Genomic DNA, 15,860 nt, shown 5'->3' on the forward strand with positions numbered 1-15,860 from the left:
AAATATGTAGCAAGAGAGGAGGATTTATATATTTAATTTTATGGTTTAAGTTGGAGGGAGTAAGAGTATCATTGAAAAAATGTTGGTGGGCCTGCAGGAGAACTAGTTGGAAAAGATGGATATGAGTTTGAGATACAGGCAAGTGCCTTATATTAGAGTTCTCTTATCAGATGCAGCTCAAATTAGTGGTGAGTCAATATATAAAGTTTTAAAATGTTGTTCTATGTATAGGAGATTCTGTTAGTGTGCGTGTGCTTCAGTACTGCATACGTGGAGGGGACCCTTGTAAAAGTCTCATGGTGGCAGACAACAGTGATTGCTTTTTGTGTGAGGAGGAAATAATCTCAGATCCTCTCTTAGTTTTTAGGTAGCCAGCTGTTAACAGCCTTTAAAGGGGTCTCAAAAAAAATCAAGATTAGGAATGATTCCTTAACCTTTACTCTGGTCTAACAATTTACCTTTCATTTGTCCTCCCTCTCCTGGCCTCCCTCATCATTGGCCTTATCTCTGCTGCTGCTATTTCAGCATTTAGTTTAGTTTGAGACCCTTTTACAGTACTCTTCTCTCTGGCTTTGCTAATCACCCTGTTGGTTTTCTAGTGTCTATTGTTAGCACTCCCCAAATCTTAGCTTAGTGTGGAGTTTTAGATCCATCTTTGACATAGTCACTATTAGATGTTCCACAGAACTGTAAAATTATTATGTTCAAAACTCAGCTTTCCTTACTCAAATTTGTCCTGCTGTGTGTGTTCCTTATCTCAGTGTCATTTGTATCTAGTGGCTCAAACTTGAAAACTGGATTCTACACTTTACCTTCATCCATCCTGTAGCCAAATCTTGTTAGTTCTAATCACCATCTTTTATATCTATCTCCTTTCACTGTCCTTTCTACTAGTCTTAGTTCAAGTTACCATTATCTCTAGCCTAGATTATTGTATAACTGCCTCCTTATTGGGCTCCCTACTTCAAATCTGTGATCTTTCAATTCATTTTTCGTCCTACAGCCTAAGTGATAGCTAGAGATCTGAACACATTTGGTTATGTCACTTTTCTGTTTATGAGATGATGTTCAAATTCCTAAAAGGCTCTTGTTTAACGCTTTAACTTCTCCTCAGTGCTTCTTGTTGCCTAGAACTTTGTCTACGCATTATCCCTCGTTCCACAGTTCTACTACACCTAGCTAATGTCTACTCATCTTTTAGGACTCCACTTGAAAGGGAGGCCTTTATTATTCCCTAGACTAGGTTAGGTCCCCTTGTTTTCTCTTCCCGTGTCACCTTGCACTTCTTCCTTCCTGACTTTCTTCACTTCATTTTAATCACTTATTTAGTTGTCTTCTTCACTAGACACACAGCCTGTGAAATCTGGGGGCTGTGGTTATCTTGTTTCAGGTCAGGGTACCTCTGGGTAGGCAGTAACTATTTGGGAAGTGAACGAGTTGTACTGCATTTCTTCCCTTTCTGCCTGCTGAGAAGAGATATCTGGTTGTTTTTCAGGAAAATTTTTGGCAGGTATTTCAAAGTAAGAACAGCAGAAAAGTGATAATGGGATGAGAAGTTGATCAGCAGCTCACAGACAGTGGTTAAATTGTCAAGTGAGCACAAGAGGCCGGTATTAATGGCATGAGAACTAGAAAGGAAAGTCACTGTGTTGATAATACTAATTGTATTATGTTTGACTCATTTGAGTTATCCGAATTGCCATTTTGTACACTCTAATCTCAAAAAAATAAAGCTTATCACTACATTATTCAAAGAGGAAATTTTTTTATTTTTTTTAAAGATTTTATTATTTATTTGACAGAGAGACAGCAAGAGAAAGAACACAAGCAGGGGAGTGGGAGAGGGAGAAGCGGGCTTCCCGCTGAGCAGAGAGCCTGATTCAGGGCTCCATCCCAGGACCCTGGGATCATGACCTGAGCCGAAGGCAGACACTTAACGACTGACCCACCCAGGTGCCCCGGAAATTTTGTTTTTAATCTGCATGTATTTACAAAACCCATAAGGGCATTATAAATGGAAATCCTATTTGTATTTTATTTAGACATAAAATTAGATAGGAATTAAGATTAATTTTGTTCCAGCAATCAGATAGTTTTTAATACCATTTTAACACCATTTATATTGAATAGGTCGTTCTTTGCACTCAGATGTGGAATGCCAGTTTTTATCCTGTACTAAAATCATGTGTGCTTGGATCTATTTTTATTTTTCTAAATCTTTCAAAAAGATTTTATTTGTTTATTTATAGATTTTTTTTTTTTATTTCTAAGTAATCTCTGCACCCACTGTGGGGCTGGAAATCACAACCCCAAGATCAAGAGTTGCGTGCTCTACAGATTGAGTGCCCGGTGCCCCCTTGGGTCTATTTTTAGTTTCCCAATTCTTTACATTTATCACTTCATTTCTGCTCAAGTAACACTCTCATCTTTACTGTATCTTTAGATTTTAATATCTATAGGGCAAGGACCCCCTGCTTCCATACTCTTTTTCAGAATTTTCTTGGCTTTTTAAAATATCAGGCTTATTGAGGCATAATTTACATAAAGATAAAATTTACCCCTTTAAGGTATATAGGTCTATGAGTTTTAGTAAGTACATTGCAGCCACCAGCACAGTCATGGTATTTTCTATCACCTCAAAGTGTTCCCTTTTGCCACTCATTGCTCATACCTCCAGTCCCGGGGGTGATTTGTCTTTTGTCCCAATAGTTTTACCTTTTCCAGAATGTTATATAAGTTGAATCTTACACTGTCTTTTTTATGTTTGGCTTCTTTCACTTAGCGTGTTGCTTTTGAGATTCATCAGTGTTGCGCATTAATCAATTTATTCCTTTTATTTCCGAGTAGTAGTTCATTGCATAGAGATACCACAGTTTGTTTTTTCATTTTCCAGTTGGTGGACATTTGGATTGTTTCTTGTTTTTGATGGTGATGAATAAGCCTGCTACAGTCATTCATAGACAAATCTTGTGGTGGACATATGCTTTCATTCTCTTGAGCAAATATCTAGAAGTGGAATCACTGGGTTGTATGGTTAAATTTATGCTTAACTTCATAAGAAACTTCCATACTTTTCTAAAGTGGCTGTACTTTCTTCATTCCCACCAGCCCTTGATATTGTTATAGTCTATTAAATCTTAGTCATCCTAGTGGATATGTAGTAGTATTTCATTATGGTTTTAATTTGCAGTTCCCTAATGACTTCTCATGTTCAGCATCATTTTATGTGCTTATTTTCCATCCCTGTCTCTTCTTTGGTGAAGTGTCTGTTCAGATTATGTGTTATTTTTATTTTTAAATTGTAATCATTCTTTACATATTCTGTGTACAAGTTCTTTATCAGATATGTATTTCACAAATGTATTCTCCCATTCTGTGGCTTTGCATTCCCTTAATATTGTCCTTCACACTTTTTCAGAGCAGAAAAATTTAATTTTGGTGAAGTCTACTTCATAATTTCTTTCTTTTATGGTTCGTGGTTTTTGTGTCTTAACCAAGAGAGCTTTGCCTAACCCAGGGTCACACAGGTTTTCTCCTATATTTTCTTTTTGATACGTCATAGTTTTAGGTTTTACCTTCAGGACTGTAGTGCATTTTGAAAATTTTTGTATTTGAGGTTTGGATCAAAGTTCCCTTAATTTTTCCTTATTGATTAAGTTGGAAATTATTTTGTGAAGTCCACTCTCTCCCCCCCAACCCCAATCACCTAGGGGTTTTCATTAAATTTATTGATTAAAGTAGGGGCAGATTGTAATTACAGAATTTTCTTTATACTTACAAGCTACATGTATGTCTTTACCTACTCATATTCTTTTATATCTCCATAAAATCTGTTGATACTTAATACAGATTATGAGTTTTCTTCTGGTATTTTGTTCATTTTGGGGAGTTTTTTCCACATTGTTACTGGTATATAAGAAAGCTTTTGTTGTTTCTACATATACTTGATAATTGGGTATGTAAGTATATAGTATTGAAAGGTTATCAGTTCTTCATAATCAGGAACAGGTTTTTGTTTTGTTTTTGTTTTAAGTAGGCTCTGTGCCCAATGTGGGGCTTGAACTAATGACCCTGAGATTGAGGGTCACATGCTGTACTGACTGAGCCAACCAGGGGCCCTAAGGAACAGATTGAATCACAATAAGGTACTTTGTAATATTCAGGAAATGATTTCTTTGTGGTACTTCAAACATTGTGTTTGTCTTTGAAATCTGAGATCTCTGTTAGCAGTGTATAACTATTCAACTTGACAAACACTTTTAGTGCTTAGGTGTCCTGGTAGGTTTTAGTAAAAATGACAAAATCAACATAAAGCTTCTGCCTTCAAGCACCTTAAGCAATCTAGCAGTATACCAGAAAAAGTAATTATAATATTTAATGCTATAAGTTAAATACCACAAGACAGATGGAAAGTAGTGTTGGTACTAGTGGAAATGGGTGTAGGCAGATATTAAGAAAGGGAGAAGGGATATAGGAGGGAGGAGGGGATATTTGAGAGAACCTTTGAAGGACAGTGTGGTAGGATATCAGTAAAGAAATGAAAGAATTGGGATGCCTGGGTGGCTCAGTCAGTTAAGTGTCTGCCTTTGGCTTAGGTCATCGGGCTCCTTGCTCAGTGGGGAGCCTGCTTCGCCCTCTGCCGCTCCCCCTGCTTGTGCATACTTTGTGTGTGTGTGTATATGTGTGTGTGTGTGTGTCAAGTAGAGAAGTAAAATTTTTTTTTAAAAAAAAGAAATGAAGGAATTCTAGGTAGAGAGCATTATTTGAAGTGTAACATTCATGGAACTAGATAGGAAAACAATGATGCAATGCCATAGAAGCTTAAGGAAGAAAATAATTCCGAGATGTTTGATTATAGATCTGACATTATATATTGCTAAGCATCTTTATTCTAGCCCTTCACTTTTTTTTTTTTTTTAAAGATTGTATTTATTTATTTGACAGAGAGAGCACAAGCAGGGGGAGTGGGAGAGAGAAAAAAGTAGGCTCCCGCTGAGCAGGGAGCCCGATGCGGGGCTCGATCCCAGGACCCTGGGCTCATGACCTGAGCTGAAGGCAGATACTTAACCCACTGAGCCACCCAGACACCCCTCTAGTCCTTCACTTTTGATTTTTAAATATCAGTGTGTTTTATAAGACAAATTTCTGTTTTAACATTGACCTGAAGTCAGTGCAGTTTTGTACATACGTAACTTATCCCAAACAACTTCTTCATTGACTCTAAGACTTTATGAAGGATATGTTATCTTTTGCTGTGTAACAAACTTAAAACTTGCTGGCATAAAATAGAACCGTTTTATTATATTTGGTGATTTTATGGGTCAGAAATTCCAGCAGAATTGACTAGGTGATTCTGCTTCATGTGGGGTTGACTGGGGTTGCTCAGTGGTGGTCAGTTGGTGGCTGGTCTTGTTTCGTAGGTCCCAAGATGGCTTTACTCGCTTGGATGTTTTCTCATCCCTCTGATAACTAGATGCTAAGCTGAGCCCCTCTCTCTCTGTGTCATCTTCGGGCCTTTCCACATGCTCTCATCAGGATAGTTGGATTTCTTACATGGCAGCTCAGGACTCCAAGAGACCTGAGTGGAAACAGCAAGGCTTCTTCAACCTAGCTTTAGAAGTCTGAATCATTTCCTCCCTGTACATATATTAGGGCATTAATATTTGTAATGTATTACAGATTTTAATATTAAAATAAATAAAATAAAAATTTATAATGCATTACATAATAGGTATATTTGTTTTGTGAAATTTCACTTAGAGTACATTCTAAATTGAAAATAGATAAAGCACCTATAGGAGCATTATTTAATGATATTAACTAAATACATAACTTTTTTAAAATTTAGAACTTTAATTGGTTGCATGAAAAACATAAAGGGTATATAATAAGAGCAGTGGTTCCCATATATGCTGTTATCATTAACTACAAACTGACTTACTGTTTGCATTATAGAGTATAATTGTAATTAAATAATGTAATTGTATAATGTTGACTTTAGAGGCCTAGAATGCCCCAGTTTGTGTGTGAATCACATTTTATATGACAGCTATAGTATAAAGTTCAGTGACTAGAGTGATTTACGTCTGTGATCTGGATACCAATTAGAGTGCCTCAGTACTTTTATATCTTGCTTTTACAGTATTTTGAAAGGAGAAAAACTAATTGTACCTCTGTTTTGGAGGGAGATCTTTCGTGGTAGGTCAGTGAAGTAAGCCTGACCTGAAATTTTTGATTATGGTAGGAGAGGGAGCCCAGTAACACACTATTGCGTGTTACGCCTGGCTTGGCTTTCATGTAGGTGTATATATATTTATTTTTTGTTTTCCTTTTAGTGATTCTGTGTTTTTGTGATGACTATTACTATACTGTTTTGTCACTCTATGTGTGTTACTAGATGCTTTCTTAATACAATTCTGCTATTTATATTTAATAAAATGCTAGCTACCTTTGTTAAGTGCCTGTGATATATACTGGGCATAGTGTTGGATGGAAATAATGCATATGTTGCCTTTAATCCTCATAAAAATCTAAAAGATAAGTGCTACCATCTCTGACAGATGAGAATGCTGAGGCACAGCATAGTTAAGTAATTTGTTTTATGTCAGTTGGTGGCAGGAGCAGCTGGAAATTAAGTATGTCTAATTACAAAGCCTGAGTTATTTCCAATGTATTATAGTATGTTTAGAATTTCTTAATACGCAGCCGTCTTAAACTACATCATTTTCAACATTCTCTTCCTTGTTTTTTTTGGTCTCAATATGTTAGAGCAACCTGCCTATAATTTGAACTTCCTCATAATACGTTCAGGCAGAAACATTTTTTGCATTACTGTACAAAACATAGGACGTTTTTGCTTTATGAGTCATTATACTAAATTTTTCCCCTTCTTAAACAAAGCAGAAATGTAGAATCATAAAATACTAGCAAAGAAAGGTTCATCAGAGATCAGTTAGCATAAGCCCCTGATTTTACAAGTACAAGCAACAGAAGCTCCATAGCACTCCCTCAGTTCAGCAGTTCACAGGTCCTTATGTTCTAAGTTACTGGAACTGCACAGGTCTTTCATATCTTAGGGTTCTTAACACAGCGATTTTTATAGTTAAGTCCTTAAGGACCTTTCACCCTTTAACAGTTGCCCTCAGTATGGATGAGCAGACAACCCTAGAGGAGGAGTCAGGTATTTTAAACATCTGCCTCATGCCTGTCAGATCTCAGCCATCCCTTAATTAGAAGGGGTTTTTCCTCTTTGCCTTCCAACTTTCTGGAACCCATTTCTCTGTCATTCCTTCCCCTATTATATAACTATCTACTGGAGAAGATTTGTGCAGAAGAGCTAGAAGCAGTGCTCCTTGTATGTGCCAGTTACAAGTTAGGAACTATCTGTTATTAGCTAAATACAATGAAACATTTGTGGTCCAAAGAATTCTCATATATATATATATGTATATATATATATATATATTTTTTTTTTCCCCTAAAGTGTGGTATAAGAGCTTTTAACTGGAAATTTGGGGACTTGGTTAGGACTTTTCCTACTTCTGCCACTTAGTCTCTGTCCCTGAGAAAATCTTAAATGCTCTGGGCCTTGACCTTTTTTCTCTATAAAAAAAATGAGGAGAGTAGGTGAAATCTTTAATTTGTTTCTGTGAAAAAACTGATTTTGTGGAAACTTTTCTGGCAACTGCCCCACTTCAACACTATCTTATTGATTGTTGTCATACCTCTGCTATTTTTTTGTTTATTTCTGGAGTCTTATAAAAGCATTTACTTTCTTAAATTACGTCACAATTTCTCTAATTTGTCCTCTGCTTCTTTCTTATATGATTCAACAAACATTTACTGCCTGCTATGTGCTTGGCACTGTGTAGGGGAATGCAGAGAGGAAAGCTGTTTATATTTCTTGACTTCAGGAATTTATAATTTAATTGGAAAGATTATTAGCTGCAATGTAAGAGACACTTTGTATTATTACGCATCTTGTTTCTTTTTCTGAATGTTGCTTTTTTTTTTTTTATCTTCTGTGACTACTGACCCTTCAGATGATTATCAGTAATTTGCTTTTATTTACATTAACTCTTTTCTTCTGTTGCCCTCTGGAAACTTCATTCATCTTGAGCATCTTATGTGCAAAACACTATTCTAGATTCTATACAAGACAAAGATGTGTTAGATATAAAAACTGCAGAAGAATTCTTAATCTCAGGAAACAAACTGAGGGTTGCTGGAGTGGTGGGGGGTGGGAGGGATGGGGTGGCTGGGTGATGGACATTGGGGAGGGTATGTGCTATGGTGAGCGCTGTGAATTGTGTAAGACTGATGAATCACAGACCTGAACCTGTGAAACAAATAATACATTATATGTTAAAAAAAAGAAGAAGATAGTAGGAAGGGAAAAATGAAGGGGGGGAAATTGGAGGGGGAGACGAACCATGAAAGACTATAGACTCTGAGAAACAAACTAGGGTTCTAGAGGGGAGGGAGGTGGGGGGATGGGTTAGCCTCGTGATGGGTATTAAAGAGGGCACATACTGCATGGAGCACTGGGTGTTATACGCAAACAATGAATCATGGAACACTACATCAAAAACTAATGATGTAATGTATGGTGATTAACATAACATAAAATAAAATTAAAAAAAAAAAAAACAACAACCAAAAAAACCCCCCAAAAACTGCAGAAGAGTTTATATTCCAGCAGGGCAGATAGAACAGGTACACAAAGAAGCAGAATTCAAATCATAAGAGAGGGAGGAGGAGGCAGTGGGGTCATTTCTAGTTGTAGGGATCAAGGAATCCTTAATGAAAAGCTGAATTTCAGCTGGATCTTGCAGGATGTGTAGGATTTTGGTCGGCAAGAGTTGGGATGGGCAAAGGCATTCTAAGTAAATGGAGTAAGACTCAAGTAGTAATAAATCAAACAATCTGGATTCTTGTGTACATATACATATGGTTGAATAGTAGAAGAAATGATTAAAGTATGAGTCTTCACTATACAGATTCTTGAATGGCATACTGTGGGAAGTTTCTTTTCATACATAGGGTGAATTTGTTCATTTGTTTAAAGTAGAGAGTGACATGATAAACTATGTTTTCAAGGAATATTTTTTTGTCACTGCTGAGTGGATTGGTGGAGAGGAGAGAAACTAAGTAGGAAGATCACTTCTTTCAAAAGATAATCAGTTATGGTGATAGCTGTGGAAAGGGAAAGGAAGATGGACGTATTTCAGTAGACTGAACTAAGCAAGTGATTTAATGTTAGGGGAAAAACTAAAGAGGGAAGTGTAAAGGTTTTAAGAATTTTGAATTTGGATGTCAGGGGCTGTTGTGCCATTAACCTAAACAGGGAATTAAAAGGAGAGCTTGAACCTTATTTATATAAGAAAGATGATAATTTTGGTGTTAAATAGTTCTTTTCTTTTTTTCTTTTTAGATTTTATTTATGTATTTGACAGAGAGAGAGAGTGAGAGAGGGAACACAAGCAGGGGGAGTGGGAGAGGGAGAAGCAGGCCTCCTGCTGAGCAGGGAACCTGATGCGGGGCTCGACCCCAGGACCATGGGACCACGACCCGAGCCGAAGGCAGACGCCCAACGACTGAGCCAACCAGGCGCCCCAAATATTTCTTTTCTTTTTAAAATTTTTTTGTTTTTTTAAGTAATCTCTATACCCAGTATGGGGCTTGAACTCAAAACCTCAAGATCAAGAGTTGCAGTCTCTGCTGACTGAGCCAGCCAGGTGCCCCAGGATGTTAAATATCTCTTTCGGAGATGACGTGGTGAAGCTTGGCCAAGAGGTTGGGTTGAGATATTACTTTGGGGATTCATTTGCCTAATGGTTACAGTTTAAATCCTAGGAATGCATTTTTAGACAAGTATAGAGAAAGAAGAAAGTACACCTAAGATAAAATCATTAGAAAATGTGCAGGTTTTGATGATAGGATAATGAGTTATGGAGTAGTTCGGATAGTGCAGTTCCACTGACCTTAGGGAGAAGTTTTGAGTAAGAGACTAGTAATGTCTCTTGCAGTGAGGACCAATAAAAAAAGGCTGATAAGTGAAATATGTCAATCAGAGAAAGACAATTATCATATGATATCACTCATGTGGAGTTTAAGAAACAAAACAAAGTATCATAGGGGAAGAGAGGAAAAAATAAAACAAGATGAAACCAGAGAGGGAGACAAACCATGAGACTCAGTCATAGGGAACAAACTGAGGGTTGCTGGAGGGGAGGTGGATAGGGGAATGGGGTGATTGGGTGATGGACATTAAGGAGGGCATGTGATGTAATGAGCACTGGGTATTATAATAAGACTGATGAATCGCTGAACTCTACTTCTGAAACCAGTAATAACATTATATGTTGGTTAATTGAGTTAAAAAAATGGAAAAAAAATAAATGAGTGTTGACAAACTAGCCTTAAAGCAAGTCTCTTTATTTTTTTTTAAGATTTTATTTATTTATTTGAGAGAGAGAATGAGAGAGAGAGAGAGCATGAGTGGGGGGAGGGTCAGAGGGAGAAGCAGACTCCCCGCTGAGCAGGGAGCCCGATGTGGGACTCGATCCCAGGACTCCAGGGTCATGACCTGAGCCGAAGGCAGTTGCTCAACCAACTGAGCCACCCAGGCACCCAAAGCAAGTCTCTTTTAAAACATGTGTTCCAAACACTACTTCTATGTCATATATAGAATGGTTCAGTGATTTGTTGATGAGATAATTGAATATTTTCAATAAATATTTCTGTACAAGAAAAATAAAATCTTTAAAAAAAAGACTGAGACGGCATCATTCCTTTTTACTGTATCTTTAATCTTTTCCTTTCCATTTTTGTAATGTTACTTTCCTTCTTCCTCCCCACTTCAGTTCTGTATTATTTCTAATTTTCTCCTGTTTCCTGCTTGTTTTCAGATCTATTTCTAGCTATGCTTCTATCTGGGGAGGGTGATCAGGAAGATCAGTGTTGTTCAGACTAACTGATTTCATAGACTGCGTTATTACAGTGTGAACCATGGCACATACCCAAAGCAGGCAAAACTGTGATAGCATGAAGCCTATTTGAGGTTTGTTCTACAAGAATATATTGTGGCTGAAAGCTTTAGCAGGAAATTCTACCAACACTTCTTAAGAAGTAAGTGTGGATTTTTATGACACTTCTTTATTTTTTTATTTTTATTTTTTTATGTAAGCTCTATGCCCAATGTGGGGCTTGAACTCATGACCCTGAAATCAAGAGTTGCTCTACTGACTGAGCCAGCCAGGCCCCCGTGGCACTTCTTAAAAAAATTTTTTTTAGGGACGCCTGGGTGGCTCAGTCGGTTAAGCGGCTGCCTTCGGCCCAGGTCATGATCCCAGGGTCCTGGGATCAAGTCCCACATCGGGCTCCTTGCTCAGCAGGGAACCTGCTTCTCCCTCTCTCTCCCTCTGTGCTCTCTCTGTCAAATAAATAAAATGTTAAAAAAAAAATTTTTTTTAAATGAACCTCTATAAAGATCCTTTTTTGAACAAAAATCTTTGGTTTAATGAGTCATGGTATAGTATGGGATTTCTGTCTTTTCTTTAAAATCTATTAAATCTAACAAATAGTGCATGTATATATACATATTCAGAATACATGTATAACTATCATTTTTTCTCCTTTCATTCTTCTTTTTGTTAACTATAGCATGATCTTGACATAACGTATATAAAGTGAGGTAGAAATGCACTTGAACAATTGTAATGAAGGGAGGACTTTGTAAAAAGGAAGAGTATTTTCATGTATGTGTGTATATTAGGTTATATATTCATTGTTTTATTTTGAAGTGCTTTTTTCTTATGTCTTCTGATAGATCTTAAGTGATTCTAAATCTTTAAAAAAAGTACTTGTCTGAACATAATTATCAGTTTTTCTTTCAGGAAAGAGATGTAGGCTAACAATTATATAAGTAATAAATATGAATTCCTTTCTGTTGTAGAAATTATAATTAATAATAATAATAAATATAAATTAATTTAGAAGTAAAGGAAATAAAAATCAAGAGTTCCTTTTATTCCTTCTACAGTAGTAGTAAACCCTGTTAGGTGTTTTGTGTTCTTCCTTCCAGAGTTTTTCCTATGCATGTACATATATACATAAATATATGTACACACAGAAGAAGATATGTAGCCTATTTTTGAAAACCTAAATATGCTATATGTATTTTTCTATAACTTGCTCATTTTACTTAACAGTGTGTCTTGGAGCTTTATCCATTACATAGAGTGAAATTTATACACACATGTACACAAACTGTGTTTGTCTGTTGTGTATGTATGTATAGTTGACACACAATGCCACATTAGCCTCATTCACACAAACTGTATTTCTTATTTATTTATTTGACTATGGTTGACACTCAATGGCACATCGGCTTCAGGTATACCAAATAGTGATTTGACAGTTTATACATATGCTATGCTCACCACAAGTACAGCCACCATCTGTCCCGTAAATACGGAAGGCTTCATGAATTTGCATACCTTTCTTACTCAAGGGCCATGCTAATCTTCTCTGTATGGTTTCAATTCCAATTTTCGTACATATGCTGCTGAAGTAAGCCCTGTATTTCTTTTTTTAATTAAGTTTTGCCTTTATAAATTTATATATATAACTCTTAGTAATCTCTTAATTTTAGAAGAGTTTTAAATTTACAGAAAAATTAGAGTGTCCATGTGTTCTGTACTTAATTTCTCTTACTGAAATTTTACATTTGTATTATACGTTTGTCACAATTAATGAGTCAATATTGATACATTATCATTATTAACTAAAGCCATACTTTATTCAGGTTTCCTTAGTTTTTACCCAGTGTCATTTTTCTGTTCAAGGAATCCCACCCAGGATACTACATTACATTTATTTATTTATTTTTAAGATTTTCATTTATTTGACAGAGAGACACAGCAAGAGAGGGAACACAAGCAGGGGGAGTGGGAGAAGGAGAAGCAGGCTTCCTGCCGAACAGGGAGCCCAATGCGGGGCTCAATCCCAGGACCCTCAGATCATGACCTGAGCTGAAGGCAGACGCTTAACGACTGAGCCACCCGGGCGCCCCCACTACATTACATTTAGTCATCATGTCTATATAGGCTTTTCTTGGCTATGGCAGTTTCTCAGACTTTTCTTGCTTTTGATTACCTTGATGGTTTGAGGAGTACTGGTCAAGCATTTTGTAAAATGTCCCTCAATTGGGATTTGTCTTATGTTTTTCTTATTAGAATGGGGTTATTGGTTTTTGAGAGGAAGGCTATGACTTTGTAAATTTTAAAAATAAAATTTAATTTAAAAAATTAAGGGGTGCTTGGGTGGCTCAGATGGTTATTGGTCCAACTCTTGGTTTCAGCTCAGGTCATGATCTCATGGGTCTTGGGATCTATCCCCCCCCCCCCTCAGCAGGGAGTCTGCTTGAAGATTCTCTTCCTCTGCCCCTCCCCCCACTTACGTGCATGCACTCTCTCCTCTCTCTCTCTCTCTCCCAAATAAACAAAATAAATTTTTAAAAAAAATCAAGTAGTACTGAAAGGTTTTTGTTTTTTGTTTTTTAAAGATTTTACTTATTTGTCAGAGAGAGAGCACAAGCAGGGGGAATGGAAGACGGAGAAGCAGGCCTCCTGCTGAGCAAGGAGACCGATGCAGTTCTCGATCCCAGGACCCAGGGATTATGACCTGAGCCAAAGGCAGACGCTTAACTGACTGAGCCACCCAGGCATCCTAGTACTGAAAGGTTTATAATGAGAATTGGCCCTAACTCTTTCCAGTCCCTGCCCTGGCCCCCAGCTGTTAACTCTTTTAGTTCTCATCTTTTAATTCCAGATTTTTAAATAAAGTGCCCATACTGCCTTTTAATTTTTTATTGGTCAGTTTTAGACATATATTGCATTCTTGTTAAGATTAATAAGGATTTAGTACTTTTATAACCTAGCTTCTTTCCTATCCAGTAATTCCATAAAACTTAGTTGAAACATAATAGTGTTAATTATGACTTTGCAAATACTGTTGAGTGCAGATCAGAGATCCTTTTCTGTATGGCCTTCTGGGTTTTCATAATACTTAAAAATTGGCTCTCTTTACACACAGATAGATGGTCCCCAACTTACAATGACTTACAATTTTTTGACTTGATTATAGTGCGAAAGTGATGCAATTCAGTAGAAACCGTACTTTTGAATTTTTTTTAAGATTTTTTATTTATTTATCAGAGAGAGACAGTGAGAGAGGGAACACAAGCAGGGGGAGTGGGAGAGGGAGAAAGCAGGCCTCCAACTGAGCAGGGAGCCCAGTGCATGGCTCAGTCTCAGGACGTTGGGATCATGACCTGAGCCGAAGACAGACGCTTCACAACTGAGCCACACAGGTGCCCCTGTACTTTTGAATTTTGAATTGTATTTTCTGAATTGGCAATATGTGGTAGGATATTCTCTGGTGATGCTGGGTGGGGCAGTGAGCCACAATGCCAGTCAATCATGGGATCACAAGGGTCAACAGTCCATACATTTAAAACCATTCTGTCCCCATACAGCCGTTCTTTTTCTTATTTTTAGTACGATATTCAATAAATTACTTGAGATATTCAACACTTTACTATAAAATAGACTTTGTGTTGGATGATTTTGTCCAACTGTAGGCTAATGTACGTGCTCTGAGCACATTTGGTGAGTTAGGTGTATTAAATGCATTTTTGACTTAATGATACTTTCAGTTTACAACGAATGGATTTATTGAGATGAAATCCCCTTGTAAGTCAAGGAAGCTCTGTTTATATCTATTGCGTCTTCATTTTCTGTCCTGTTCTCTGTGTTGTGGGATAAGAGATAATATAGCAATTCCTCTTTATTCCTGGAGGTACTTTCTGCAGTGTTCTGTTGCTGTCCTTCAGTCTGAACTGGCTACCCTTTAAGCCAGCTGCACAGCTTCCGTACTGGTAGTTCCTTGTGTGTCCGCCTGTGCTGGGTCTCCTGCTTCCTTGGTTTCATGCCTTCTTCCTTCTTTGTTTACTCCTTAGAATTTTCTTGAGCATATCCTAAGAGGGGATGCATGTATGATAAAAATATTTGAATTTTTGCTTGTCTGATCATGTCTTCCCTCATACTTGATTGATAGTTTGGCAGATTAAAGAATTCTAAAAATTATTTTCATTCAGCATTCTGAAGGCACTTGTTTGTTGTATTGCTTTCTAGCGTCTACTGTCATGTTGAAGAGTTCCACGCTATTACCTGATCTTTTATATGTGATCTAGTTTTGTTTTGTTTTGTTTTTTTAATTCCTTTGGAGACTTTTGGGATCTTTTCTTTATCTCTAGTGTACTGAAATTTCATGATGGTGTGCCTGGTGTGTGTGTGGGAAGGGGGGCTACCACTGTGAATTCCATTCTTTGTACTCATTCCTTGATGGAATCTTAATTTTGGTGACTGATCTTTTCTGAGAAAATTTCATTTATTTATTTATTTTGGTATTTTTCTTCCCTATAAAATTTTATTTTCCTTTTCTGAAATTTCAGTTAATTTGATATTGAATCTTCTGAATCCTTTGGGAATTTGGTCCTTTAGGTCCCCCTATTTTCTGCTATTTTCCACTTTTTTGTCTTGTTGCTCCCTTTTTGGAAGATTATCTCAACTTCCAACTTTTTGAGTTAAAGCTTTGCTATTGTATTTTTAAATTCTAAAAGTTCGTTTTTTTTTTTTAATTTCCCGATTCAATTCAGTTTAAGCATTTTAGAGAAGTATAATCAGGTTGTTTTTAGCTCCACCCTTTGCCTTGCCTGGAGTACCTGAGGTTCAAGCCTGTTCATTTTCTCCTGAAAACAAAAAAGAGTGGAAGTTTGCCTTAAAGGAGTGAGATTG

At 36.9% G+C, this 15,860-nt stretch overlaps 1 protein-coding gene and 1 pseudogene across 1 annotated transcript in view; one reads left to right on the forward strand and one right to left on the reverse strand.

The window, feature by feature from the left end:
- The window catches only part of RSBN1L (round spermatid basic protein 1 like), a 71,351-nt gene that overhangs the window by 10,647 nt on the left and 44,844 nt on the right, over nucleotides 1-15,860 (forward strand). The gene's annotated exons all lie outside the window — the stretch shown is intronic.
- On the reverse strand, nucleotides 12,469-12,566 carry LOC112825380 (U6 spliceosomal RNA; annotated as a pseudogene).

The sequence above is a fragment of the Callorhinus ursinus genome, unplaced genomic scaffold, assembly GCF_003265705.2.
Source record: "Callorhinus ursinus isolate GAN/ISIS: 27379988/994484 unplaced genomic scaffold, GSC_fseal_2.0 scaffold12, whole genome shotgun sequence".
NCBI lineage: Eukaryota > Metazoa > Chordata > Mammalia > Carnivora > Otariidae > Callorhinus > Callorhinus ursinus.